This window comes from Anolis sagrei, chromosome 3 (genome assembly GCF_037176765.1).
Source record: "Anolis sagrei isolate rAnoSag1 chromosome 3, rAnoSag1.mat, whole genome shotgun sequence".
Taxonomy (NCBI): domain Eukaryota; kingdom Metazoa; phylum Chordata; class Lepidosauria; order Squamata; family Dactyloidae; genus Anolis; species Anolis sagrei.
The window spans coordinates 115,163,128-115,176,853 of record NC_090023.1 but is presented as its reverse complement, the minus strand read 5'-3'; the positions used below and the strand labels follow the sequence as shown (position 1 = coordinate 115,176,853).

At 43.9% G+C, this 13,726-nt stretch overlaps 1 long non-coding RNA gene across 2 annotated transcripts in view; it reads right to left on the bottom strand.

Moving 5' to 3' along the window:
• Positions 1-13,726, bottom strand: part of LOC132771484 (uncharacterized) — an 84,101-nt gene that overhangs the window by 31,669 nt on the left and 38,706 nt on the right. The window lies entirely within an intron of this gene.

Genomic DNA, 13,726 nt, shown 5'->3' with positions numbered 1-13,726 from the left:
AAGCCATAGAAATTCCTTCCTCAGCTATAACCCTGGGACTTTCAAAAGAAGATACAAAGGGTAAATTCTACCTAGTGTGTCTTCAACTGTCTCAGACATGAAATGGGCAGTTCCCCTTTTGTGACACTGATGTGTGGAATGACTATCTCCCCTTGATTATCTAAATTTGGCAATCCTTCCAAATTTAATTCGCTTAGTTTGCAATCACCAATGAATGTGATTCACCACCTGCCCCATCCACTTGAAGAGTGCAAACTCAAAACCACTTCATGTGGATTAGTTAACCCTTTAAGAAGCCTGCAGCCAACCTTTTGTACTCTTTCTCAGAGAGGATTAGATTGAGAACCCATCTCCAAAGTTAACTTTCCAAGAGATGGTTCAGGAAATAGATGTTTTTCCGTGTCAGTGCTGCTGTGACAGAAAGTGCCTCAGCATCACCAGCTCTCCTACAGTTTAGAGGCATCACTATACTCCTGGACATGCATAGAAGCAATTTAAAGGAAACACTTAAAGTCTGAATGCTAATTCAAACAACCAGTTTTCTCTCAGCTTTTCCTGAGCTTCTTTTGTGTTCATTACTCGTAGTAGCGGAATTCCAAAGGCTCAGTAATTGATACATTCCTTATTTCTGCTTTCATGAAGCTACATTTTGTTACCATTTCCAAATTGGACTCTTTTGTGAAATCATCCAGATAACTATATTCCACTATTATTAAGCTACACTAAAATCGGCTTTGGGGATGGGTTGCCCAATTGTTCCATTGAATTTTATTGATGAGGACGAATTCTAAAATTTTGTATACCACTCTGTGAGTAGACAACTATTGATGGAAATATCTTAATATGGGTTAATCCAGAGGGGTACTATATGCCCTTGTGTAGGTACTGAAAAAAATTAATGTAAACACTGCCTTATCATTTGCTGTCCATAACCTGCAGAGTAGCTGTATGGGACACTTGCCACTAGGCTGAACCCAGGGAATGAGTCTAGTTCAGTAGTAGACTGCTAGGAAGAGTGAGAGCATCAACTAAGGTAGCAAATATTGGGCTTCATTGGGAAAGAACAGCAGGAGTGCCCTGTGTGCTAAATGGACGATGCAGGACATTCTTAGATAATGTTTAAGGTGGGTAGAAGATGGTGTCCTATCAACAGTGTTGAAAAGATGCAACTGTTGACCCTGTTAGGTTTTGCACGTGGAATGGGAGGAGACACCTCTTCAGTCAGAAAAATAGCTTGGATTGGGCCAAATAGCAAACTTGTGCTTTACATGCAGATGGTACCAAATTCAGATCCCTGGCATCTCCAAACAGGGCTAGAAAAGATCCGTGAATGAAATGTAGGAAGAGCTTCTTTCACAGCATAGGAGACAGTACTGGATTGCATTACATACAAGACAGTAGAGGTTCTGTAAACAGTTAAACCTATTCATGATACAGTACTTCCCTTTTGTAACAAGGGCTGCTTGGCTGGATTGGGCCAAGAGCTGAATGCCAACCCAAGCATTGGTATCTTCAAAAGTTCCTCCCTCTGAGGTTGAGAGAGTGTGACTGTCTGAATTATATCCGGTGAGTTTCCGTGGCAAGCAGAGGTTCAAAATACCCAACTACTGCTGATCTCAAAGTAAATTCCAGTCAATAGAGTCCTGCTCAGACCAGAATCTCTAATGAATACATGGCTAAATTAAATCTTACAGACATCAATAGCTCTGCTCTTAAGTATGATCAAATTTTGATCCAACTCAGTGAGGGTCCTTCCACACAGCCATATAACCTAGAATATCAAGAAAGAAAATCCCACAATATCTGCTTTGAACTGGGTTATCTGAGTCTACAATGCCATTTATTCCAATTCAAAGCAGAAAATGTTGAATTTTATTCAGCTGTGTGGAAGTGGCCTGAGTTAACAAAATTAGGATACAGCGGTGTGGATTCAGTGAGTATGTCATGAAGTGGATGTACTTCAGGACTGGAATCAGGTGAAGACTGAATTCCAGATAGGCAAACTCAGTCAAGAAAACAAGGGTCCTACACCTGCAATTCCTGATCACTACTGTTGAGGATAGAATGACTTGAAGGTCTCTCATTCATTGGATTACCATAAACCAAAGTCAGCTCAATGGCAGTTAACAATAATAAACTTCTATATCATCTCTCTTACCTTGACACTTTGCTGTCTGAAGCAGAGTAACAAATGACACCAGTAAGTCAATGTGGAAGGGACCAGAACAAGGCAGGCTGTTTGGGCCCTTGAGGCAGGAGCTCCTACAAGCATGTTTCTATCCTTGGATGCAAAAAAGATACATTGCTCAAATTACTACTCTTTTGCTCTCTTTTTCCTATCATGGTGTCTAAAATCTGCTGCTAGAATCATTCTACGCTCTTGTACAGACGTGCTTAACTTGGGACCTAAGGGCAACACACTTTTTTCCCTTCCACTGCTTGTAATGTTTCTAATTCTAAGGTTTTTTAAAAAAAGAGCTCTTCTCAAATATTAATTGTAAAAAAGTTCCTGTGATAGAAAACAGTTTCCACTGCAATAAAATAATACACATAATTTGTGTGCCTTGTTGATTCTGTCCATTTCCAGGGAAGAATATACATTCATTAGGGTATCAAAGAGGAACATTGTCCAAAAGAGGTTAAGAACTGGCTCAATGGAAGTATTGCCCTGATCTTGCTACTGTTAGAAGGCTAGGATTGGATTAAAATGGAAGAGGGTTTCATTTAGAATCATGACAAAACTGATTATGGGCCAGGCTGGTAAGGCCCCATCTACACTTAATTTAATGCCATTTCAATCTGTGATGTGGTTTACACCAAGGCAAACTGATGCATGTTATGGGGACACTATTTTGTACTATCCCCTAAATGTACTTATCCTGGTTTAAGGCCTCTAATTCACATGCCTGTTTGCATATTGTTTTGGAGCTGCCTACAATCCTTATTAAGTGGCCAGTATCCTTGTGTCCTGGAATAAAGATGGTGCAGAGGACCTACAAGCCTGCAGCAAGTTCAAGTTTTCTTTGGGACACAAAGCTCTCTCCAGGGGTCTAAGAGCAAGTGCTTCCATGCAGAGAGCTTCTCCTATCAGATTGCTGGCCTCATCCTTCCCATTTTGGACCACTGAAGGGGGAGGATGATAGGGAGCATGTTCCACATCCATCCCTGAACATGTGGGGCTAAGAAAACCCTGTGAAATTCATGAAGTCGCCCAAAGTGGACAGGTGACTTGAAGGCACACAGGCTCAGGCTGGAGCTACACTTCCCTATATCCCAGGATCTGATCCCAAATTATCTTCTCCTCCCAGATTATTTGACATTGTAAACTCATAGAATCCAGTTCAAAGCAGATAATCTGGGATCAGATCCTGGGAGATAGAGCAGGGTAGATCCAGCCTGAGTCTGTGTACCTTCAAGTCACCTGTGTGCCTCCGAGTCACCTATCCACTTTGGGTGACTTCATGAATTTCAAAGGGTTTGCTGACCTAATTCTTGGGTAAGAAAAAAAAACTCTGGGATTCATGGGGTGACCCTAAGTTGACTTGAAGGTACTTTTGTGCACCTTCATTGAGTAGTTTCTGATTTCAGGGAACCAGAAGATGAGTCTGTCACAAGGTTTCCTTGCCACTATTTGTTCAGAGGAGCTTTGCCATTGCCTTCCTCTGAGGCTGAGAGAGTGTGACATTCCTGACTTCACCAGCTGGGAAGCAGGGCTTCTAAGCCTGGCCTCCAGAGTCCTGGTCCAACGCTCAAACCAGGACCCCTTCAAGGAGGAGGCAAGGAAAGGAGGTCTGCACCACCTTTGCAGCCTGCCCAAGGGTAAGTCCAATTGACAACTGTGGCCCTTATTTTCAAATAGACTGATACACGCTTATGGGAGAGGAGTGGGATCCTAAAGCTATGCGAAGGAGATCTCTCCTGTGGGGAGGACCATTCAAGGAGATTGTGTCTCTCTCTTTCACCTTTGCAGAGAGTTGCACGCATTTTATGGTTTTTTCTGTGTGCCCAAGCAAGAAAAGAAAGCTCTGGAGACCTCACTTTTCTCCTCTCCCTGGTGCTGCCAGTCCTCCTTCCAGTTTGTTTGGGGTGGCAACAGAGGAGAGGACCTTCTTGGGGGCTGCTCCCAGGCTTTGTTTTTCCTTCCTGTGGAGGTTAGCATGTTTCCCTCCCTCCTTTTTTTTACTATTTTCTAGGCTCCTGAAATTGACTCTTCCTGGGAAATCGGCTGTGAATGCAGGAGTGCCCCAGTCCCTTCCCTTTTGGATAGGAACCCCCTCCATCCTGGGCTCCCAAAAGCAGGAAAAGCAGTCGAAGCAAGGGTGCCTTTGCCTCCAGTTTACTGCCGGGAAGAGGTCTGGTTTTCCTGTCAGGTTTTCCTATTTTTATGAGTTCAGCGAGGAGCCTCCACCTGAAAAGGTGAGATCCAAATTCGCGTCACTCTGGTAACTTCACGGACACGGTTTTCAGGCAGGCTAGAGGACCAGACCCAGTTTTCCAAGAAACATTGCCACTGGCCCTATTGGGTGAGCTCTGGGGGGGGGGGCACTGAGTTGGTGGAAAGACCCTAAAATATGGGCTCCTGAAGTATTTTGGACTCCGGGTGCATCTACTAGAGAAGAAATGCAGCAGCCTGACACTATTTTAAGTGCCATGTCTCAATACTACGGAAACACGGGAGCTGTAGTTTTCCAAGGCCCTTCGCCTTCTCTGGCCCCTCACCAAACTACAACTCCCAGGGGTTCATAGCATTGAGCCGCAGCAGTTAAAGCGGTATCACGCTGCATTCCTTCCACAGTGGAGATATGCACTTCGAGGCAATTCAGGGGAAAGTTGGGGGCGAAAAATCTGCAAGGTTGCAGATGTCGGAGTGAGATTCCTCCAAAGGAGGCGAAATTAAAACATAGACTTCCTTCCCTTCCTCCTTCTTTCCTTTCCTCCTTTCCTTCCTTCCTTTCCTCCTTCTTTCTTTCCTTCTTTCTTTTTTCCTTCCTTCTTTATTTCTTTCCTTCCTTTCCCTCCTTCCTTCGCTCCTTTTCTTCCCTCCCTTCCTCGCTCCTTCCTTCTTTCCCCTCCTCCTTTCTTTCTTTCTTTCTTTCTTTCTTTCCTTCCTTCCTTCCTTCTCCTTTCTACCTTCTTCCCTTCCTTCCTTTCCTCCCTCCTTCTTTTTTCTTTCCTTCTTTTCTCTCTCCTTCTTTCCTTCTTTCTTTCTTTCTTTCTTTCTTTCCTTTTTTCTTTTTCCTTCCTTCTTTCCTTCCTTCTCTCCTTGTTTCTTCCTTTCCTTCCCTCCTTCCCTCTTTTTTTTCTTTCCTTCCTTTTTGCTTTTTCCTTCCATCTTTCCTTCCTTCTCTCCTTGTTTCTTTCATTCCTTCCCTCATTCTTTATTTCTTTCTTTTCCTTCCTTCCCTTTCTTCGCTCCTTCTTTTCTTCCCTCTCTCACTTCTTCCTTCCTTCTTTCCTTGGTTCCTTTCCTCCCTCCGTCTTTCCCTCCTTCCTTCATTGCTTTCCTTCCTTCCTTTCCTTCTTTCCTTCCTTTTTTCTTTCCTTCCTTCCCTCCCTCTCTTTCCTTTTCATTCTCCCAATTGCACCCTGGAAATACGAATCACTTGTCTCCTAATAATCCCTCCCTCCCGAATATGAGGTCTTCACTATTTGATGGGGGACTTCATGACAGCTGAGGGGGGCTCCCCTGTTATTTGCCCGAGCGAGAATGAATAGTGATATAGTTTAGGGGTGTCGCAACGGGGTCGGCCAAAACCTGTTCATTGCAGAGCCCACGCAAACAGGAATCCCTCCCCCAAATATTACCCTTCAGTCCCAAACTTCTAGGAAGGGAGACACCCCCCCCCCCCCCCAGAAACAGTTCCCACCGAGAGCTCTCTCTTCTCTCTTTGCTCCACTGGATCGCTTGGCTTGCCCCTTTGCTTGGGATCCCTCACCCACTTCTTCATACCCAACGAGAGTTTGGGGTGATTGCAAGACTGGAAATGTGGGGATTGAATAGAAATTGACTGGAGGGAGGAGGCAAGGTTTTTCCTGTCGGCAATACTTGATTTTGCTCCTCCCTCCCATTGAAATTGAGGGAATTGGGGGGCATCAGAGGCATGGTCCGGCCCCTCTCCTGTTGCAGGAATGTGGCTCCTCGAAGTCTAAATGAGGGGAAGGGAGGTGCTTGAAACCCAAATTGCCCAGGAACCTTGAACAGACGAGTCGCCTTTGAAGGATATGAAACCTGTGAGTTTTCCGGGCTGTATGGCAATGTTCCAGAAGCATTCTCTCCTGACATTTCGCCACCATCTATGGCAGGCATCCTCAGAGAGGTTGGGGGGCCTGTTGGAAACTAGGCAAGTGGGGGAATGTCATAAGACGACATAAAACCTTGACATTATAGTTCTTTCCAAAACGAGAGCACATGGATCGTTTTGGATAGGGTTTATTTGGAGACACTTTGGAGAGGAAAAGAAGCAGCGCTCAGTCCCTATATGTCACACACGCACAATTAGGAACCTAATAAGTTTAGGATTGCTGTGAGTTTTCCGGGCTGCGTGGCCATGTTCCAGAAGCATTCTCTCCTGACGTTTCGCCCACATCTATGGCAGGCATCACCAGAGCTTGTGAGGTCTGTTGGAAACTAGGCAAGTGGGATTTAAATAAGTTTAACTTGCACATTTGTCTTACATGTGTCGTTTTTGGTTTGTCCTAATGGGAAATAAAAAAATAAAAAACCGGACCCCTGCTTTCGATGGATTATGTATTTTTCTCGCTTTCTTTTCTCTCCTATTTCAGACAGGAAATGACTCTAGTTGACAGTAAGTTCAGATATTTTTTCTTCTTTTTCTCTGGCACGAAACTCGTTGAACTCATTACTTTGAGGGATAGAAATCAGCTGTCAATAAACTGTCAAAAGCATTTCCTCTTTTCCTTTTGGGTGTTTAGTCCTAGGAATCCAATGGGTGGAAACAAAGCAGGTGAAAGGGCCAGGATGCAGGGCGGGTTTCTTTACGGATTGATTGTAGCGACGCTCCCTTATTGAATAAGGAGAGGGAAGTCTCCTTGGTGCAATATTTCGATACTTTTTGGATGGACAGACACATTTTTTTTCCCTTCTCAATCGTTTTCCAAAAAAAAATTGCGTGCCATCTCCTGTTTCAAATCGATATTTTAAATTAATTCAATTAATCTTTTTCAATCTTTTTCAATCTTTTTCAATATTTTCCAACTGAGAAAGCTCCGCCCGAATTATATTTGCCCCTTTGTTTTGCCGAAAGCGGTTTGAACCCGAATAGAAGACGGGCAAGAGAGAGTTTGTAAGCGTTCCTTACAAAAAGAAGGAAGGGTTGGGAAAAAAAACAAAGAGTTTACAGGATTTTTGTGAGTTTTCTGAGCTGTATGTGCTTGTTCCAGAAGCATTCTCTCCCGACGTTTCGCCCACATCTATGGCGGGCATTCTCAGAGGTTGTGAGGTCTGTTGGAAACTCGGCAAGTGGAGTTTATATATCTGTGGAAAGACCAGGTTGGGAACATATATATTCCACAGATACATAAACCTCACGTTCCTAGTTTCCAACAGACCTCACACCTTCTGAGGATGCTTGCCATAGATGCAAGTGAAACGTCAGGAGAGAATGCTTCTGGAACGTGGCCATACAACCCGGAAAACTCAGCAACGCAGTGATTCCAACCATGAAAGCCTTCGGTAAAACAAAGAGTTCGCATGCCTGCTGCACTTGTCGCGACTATTTGGATAGAAATCCCATTCCTCGGGCTGCATCTACACTGTGGAATTAAGGCAGCCTGGCACCGCTTTGACTGCCATGGCTCAGTGCAACGCAATCCTGGAAGTTGTAAGCTTATAGCACCCTAAATGTATGAGTAAAGTCCCACAGGACTCTTCCTATTTTTGGCTACTCATCACACTAGAGAAGGAACCCATTTTAAATCCGGTTTCTGCCTCCTGCAGAATGCTGGGATTTGTAGTTTAGGGAGGAGCTTTTAACAGCCTCACTAAACTTCAAACCTCAGAATTCTGCAGGAGGCAGAAACCGGATTTAAAGTGGGTTCATTCTCGAATACAGGGATCCGTATTTCCAGGGTGCACATCACGGGTCGAAAGAAAATGCGGCTGGTGGTGGGTTTTTTTTTTTAAACTATTACATATATATATAGCCTTCTTTGCCAACTCCCACGATGCCATAGCACTGAGCCATGGCAGTCATTAATTCTACAGTGTAGATGTCACGCCCCAAAAAAACTCCGTTTTGCTGAACAGGGTGGCCCCAACTCTAGAAAACCGGACCAAAATGGAAACGGGGCCCAATGGCGCGGATCAAAGGACAACATCCTTCCCTGCCCCCCAAGCTTGGCATGAGGCAGGAGGTCCCTTTCCCAAGAGCCACAGCTCTTCTAGGGGTTTCCTTCCTGATCCTTCCAAAGCCAGAAGGAGGGAGCCAGCCAGTTTCCAATCCCCAGTTTAAGTCGTGGAAATCCCCAGGCTGACCCAAGCAAGTCACCCTCCGGCAACCCAAGAGAGGGGGAAAGGTAAACCCCAAGTAAGAGTGCCATATAGGGAGCCTAAAGAAATACCCTAAAACAGGCATGTAGCCGGGGGGGGGGGGGGGGCTTGAGGGGCTTCAGTCCCCCCCCCCCCCCGAAATTCTCCTGGTAGTTCGCGAAAAGGCCTTACTGGTGCATTATTTAAACTGTTATGTTTATTCATATCATGATCTGATCACCATGCTCAATATATCCCATATGCATGGGGGTATTGGGGTAATTTATTTATTTATTATTTATTTACATCACTTATATCCGCCCATATCAGCCCGCAGGCGACTCAGGGCGGTCAATGATACAAAAGGTTTGCTAGGCTAGACCCTCTTTCACTCAGACTCAGCCCCCCCCCCGAAACTCAGCCCCCCCCAAAAAACCCCTGAAAAAAATTGAGCCCCCCCCCCCCCCCGAAACGAATTCCTGGCTACGGCCTGCCCTAAAAGGCACCAGATCTCCTTCAATCTTGGAAGCTAAGCAGGATCCCTTCCGGTTCATATTTGGATGGGAGATCAACAACAACATGCTGTAGGGTCTGTTTCAGAGCAAGGAACTGGCAGAACCACCACTGAGCATGTCTTGCCCAAGAAGACCAGACGAAATTAATGGAGTTGCCAAATGTCAACAAGTGACCGGAATATACTTACACAATACCTTGTTTAGGGCACACCTACAGTGACCCATTTCCACAACAATTTTCCTTGGGCTTTGTTCTGAGTGGTTCTGTTCCCCAAATCCAACAATGGGAAGGGACATACTGGTAGTCAGCTGTCTGCCATTACCCTCCAGTATTTCCCCCATAAATGAACCTTTAAATCACATTGAGGGTCCTTTAAACCAGCAATGACCAAATCCAAAACTTCTAGGTCTTTTGGATTTCAGGTCTTAGAAACCTCAGCTGCCTTGGGCCAAAACACCTGGGAGACATGCTTTTGGGAAACAATGTCTTCACCATCACTAGTTAAGTTGTTCAGAGTTTACTCTCTTGCTTAAGAACAGATGTTTGCTGGATCAGCAAAATTTCATCCACCAAGACATCCTACACTTTTGTGGGTGCCTGAGAGGGGAAAACAGAAAGAGCCAGGTGAACCATTTTTGTTCAGTCCAAAATTGTGTTCATCCAGTGGTCAACCACTTGCCCGTGGAATGCCCGTAAGGAAAACAAGAGTGAAATACCTAAATTCCATTTTGGAAAGCTATCGAACATAATCGGGACTTGTTATGTTGAGATCTTTCAGTCCCTATTATTTTCAAACAAACTACATCCATGCAGAAAATCCCAAAATAATGTTATTTGATTTTCACAGAGATAAATTAGAGAAACATAAACATTACAAAATGAGCCATTAACAGACGAGTGCTCCACTTGGCAGGAATAAAAGTACTGCAGTCAATATTTTCTCATGTGTCCTCTTATTTCGGCAACTAAAAAGTGGACCTATCACAAATGCACATTAGGGTGTGTGTGCGTGTAGTGTGTATATATGAAAGCTGGTCTAAATATGTGAAGGAGACATAAGTAGAGAAAAAGTAGTGGCCTTTGATCCCACCAACCATGGTATCCTTCTGGGTTGCCTTTCTAGGATGAGGCTTGGAGGTACTGTTTTTCAGTGCCTCCATTCTTTCTGAGAGGGGCATTTTCAGAAGGTGATGCTGGGGACTTCTGTTCAACTCTCTGGCCACTGGCCTGCAGGGTTCCTCAGGGCTCTATGTTATCTCCCATGCTGTTTAACATATACACGAAACCACTAGACTATGTCATTTGGAGTTTGAGATGTGGTGCCATTGATATGCAGATGACCACCAACTCTATCACTCCTTTCCACCTAATTCCAAGGAAGTGCTTCCTGTGCTAAATCAGGGCCTGGCAGCTGTAATGGACTGAATGAGAGCAAACTACTTGAAGCTTAATCCAGACAAGACAGAGGTGCTCCTGTTCAGTTGTAAGACAGATCTGGGAATAGGAAGTCAGCCTGTGTTAGGTGGGGTAACACTCCCCCTGAAAACCCAGGTTCGCAGTTTGGGTGTACTTCTAGATTCGGTCCTGAATCTGGAGGCCCAGGTATCAGCAGTGACCAGGAGTGCTTTTGCACAGTTGAAGCTTGCGCCCAACTGCACCCATTCCTGGGGAAGTCTGATCTTGCTATGATGGTACATGCCTTGGTTACATCCCGGTTGGACTACTATAATGTGCTAAACATGGGGCTGCCTTTCAAAATTGCTCAGAAACTTCAGTTGGTCCAAAGAACAGCTGCCAGGCTGCTAACTGGGGCTGGCTACAGGGAGCATACAACTCCTCTGCTAAAACAGCTCCACTGGCTGCCAACACGTTTCTGGGCACAATTCAGAGTGCTGATTTTGACTACAACACCCTATATGGCTCTGGTCCAGATTATCTGAAGAACCGTATCTCATTCTATGGAGCTGGTAGACATCTATGATCTACTGGGAAGGGTCTCCTCTCTATTCCACCACCTGCTCAAGTGCATTTAGTAGTAACAAGGGAGAGGCCTTTTCAGTGGCTGCTCCAAGATTGTGGAACCCCCTCCCAAGAGGGACCAGGATGGCCCAGTACCTATTGGCCTTCTGTAAGCAGGAAAATACATTATTGTGCCAGCATGCATTTGGAAAAGGATAAGGGGCAGGGTGCTGGGAGAGTTGGGTCTGTATGTGTGAGCGCGCGCATGCATGTGTGCATGCTTAAAATGCATTTCAATTGCATTTATTATGTTTTAGCTGTATTTTTATCACTGGAAACCCAGTATTTATTTATTTATTTATTTATTTATTTATTTATTTTTGAATGTGCCTTAAGTCAGCTAACACCCACACACTGATCAATTTAAAACAAAGCAAATGCAATTTTTTAAAAAAAAACAATTAAACAGTCCTGTGTGTCAGGTTACAATACAGCTAAAATACAATAAACACAATTAAAATGCATTTTAAAACACCCAACCCCTCCCCACATATCCTACCCACAACCTCGCCAGCATAGAAGGAAAAGGCACCAGGCAACTTTCAAATATTGCATATTTCATACAATGGTTTGTTTGGAAAAGTACAGCTGTCCCAAAGAAACCGGTGCAGCTGTTCTTCAACCCAGTGCCTTCTAAATTTGAACACAACTCCCAGCAACAGCCAATGGGAGTTGTGGTCAAAGACTACAGGTTGGGGGAGTCTAGGTATGATTTTTTGATACGAAGTCCATTTGATATGAAATCCAGCATATAGATCTCATTTGCTGTGACATACTGTGCTTTTGTGTCAGTAAAATAATAATAATAATAATAATAATAATAATAATAATAATAATAATTTATTTATATTCCACTCTATCTCCCCAAAGGGACTCAGGGCAGATTCCAGACATAAAAAGCAAACATTCAATGCAGAATACAACAACAATACATCCATACTAACAAATTTATACAACCCAACATATAAATATGAGTTATAACTTAACAAACTAAAATTAAATAAAAATCACAGCCTGTTATAACAGACATAATACAAAACATCCTCCCTCTGAAACTGTCCATATTGAAGGCAACTGCCAAACAGATAGATTTTTATTTTATTTATTTACTACCTCTCCAGATGAGCTCATAAAGAAACTGTCATTCAAATAACCAGGATCCAGGCTGTATACGGCTTTATAGATCAAAATCAGAACTTTGAATTGTGTCTAGAAATAAGTCATGAGCCAATGGAGCTCTAATACACCTACAAGCAAATGTAAGTGGGATAGCGATTGCTGACATGAGATTAGAAGTGGTACACTTACTCTGAAATAGCCAACACAGCTGGATCATACTTTCAAAATATTGTTAAGGTGTATGGCGGAGGGCAGCACTGCCTTATATAAAAAGGGGGACATTGTTTGGTTGTTTGGCCACAGAGGATCCCAAGTTCAACCCTTGACATATTCTATTAACAAGATTACCTATGTCATCATCTGCTGTGGAGTGGAAAGACTGGGGAGACTAGAAAACCATTGGCAGGTGGGCTAAAGCCCCTGAGTCTACACTGCCATATAATCCAGTTCAAAACAGATAATCTGGATTTTATATGTAGATGGGACCTGGGTTAGGACAGACCTGTCATATATTCTGGAAATCAGTCCTGCTCTTTAATTCTGTATGGGACAGGCTGTATTTGATCAGGGGTAAGAGATGCCACTCAGTGCATGCTTTGTTGTCCTGTCCTTTTAAGATGACTTCAGTTTATGATAACCTCACTCTTGGATTCTCTTGGAAATATTTATTCAGATGAGGTTTGACATTGCCTTTTTCTAAGGCCAAAGGGGGCACTGTTTGCCCAAGGTCACTCAAGTGGATTTTTGTGGCAGAGCAGAGATCCTAGAGTCCTAGTCTGACACTCACATCACTAGATTGCACTGGGACTCATGATATAATATCAGTTCATTCCCACTTAAAGAAATCTTCTAAACCCAAAGGTGGGTCAAGGTGGTGTTAAATGGATGTGTCCAGAGCATACACGAGGAAATTTTGGCCCTCCAGGTCTTTTGGACTTCAACTCTGTTAGGAATTTTGGGAGTTGAAGTCTAAAACACCTGGAGAGCCAAAATTCTGCCCCTACCTGGTCCAGAAGAAAAAGGGAGAGGTGATGCTACAGAAAAAGATACCTCTGTTTAGTTGGCAGGATATAGGGATGGTTCTAGTGAGGCCTGGTTCAGAGCTTTCCCTTCACCCATGTAGGACATAGCTGTGTTTTCTGGGCACTTATCCAACCATAAATCAAATACTGATCTCTCATCTCGATGCACCAGTGGTCTGTGTCTATCTGCATGTATATGTCTTGAGTGTAATGATGGCAGATCAAAGGCTATCCATGTCCCCAGGAACAGTCCTGCCGCTTTTGTCTGCTGTTGCTAGGAGCCCAGAAAACTAAAGGAAAGTGTCGGGAGCATGTTAATCAGACTCGTTACAGTACAACAATAACGTCTCTCTCCAGCTCCGAAACCCCTAGAGTGGAGCAGTGGGCACTTGGGCAGGTTAGGAGGTGGATTCCTCCCTGGTTATGTGGCATCATGCACCCCCCTCTTTCCCCCCACCATAGGTACCATCTTAGTTTGGATTAATTAACCTAGAATAACAGTGACTAATAGTGCCCTAGGTTTATGTACTCTCACTCAATAATCATAAGAATCAGATTTTGG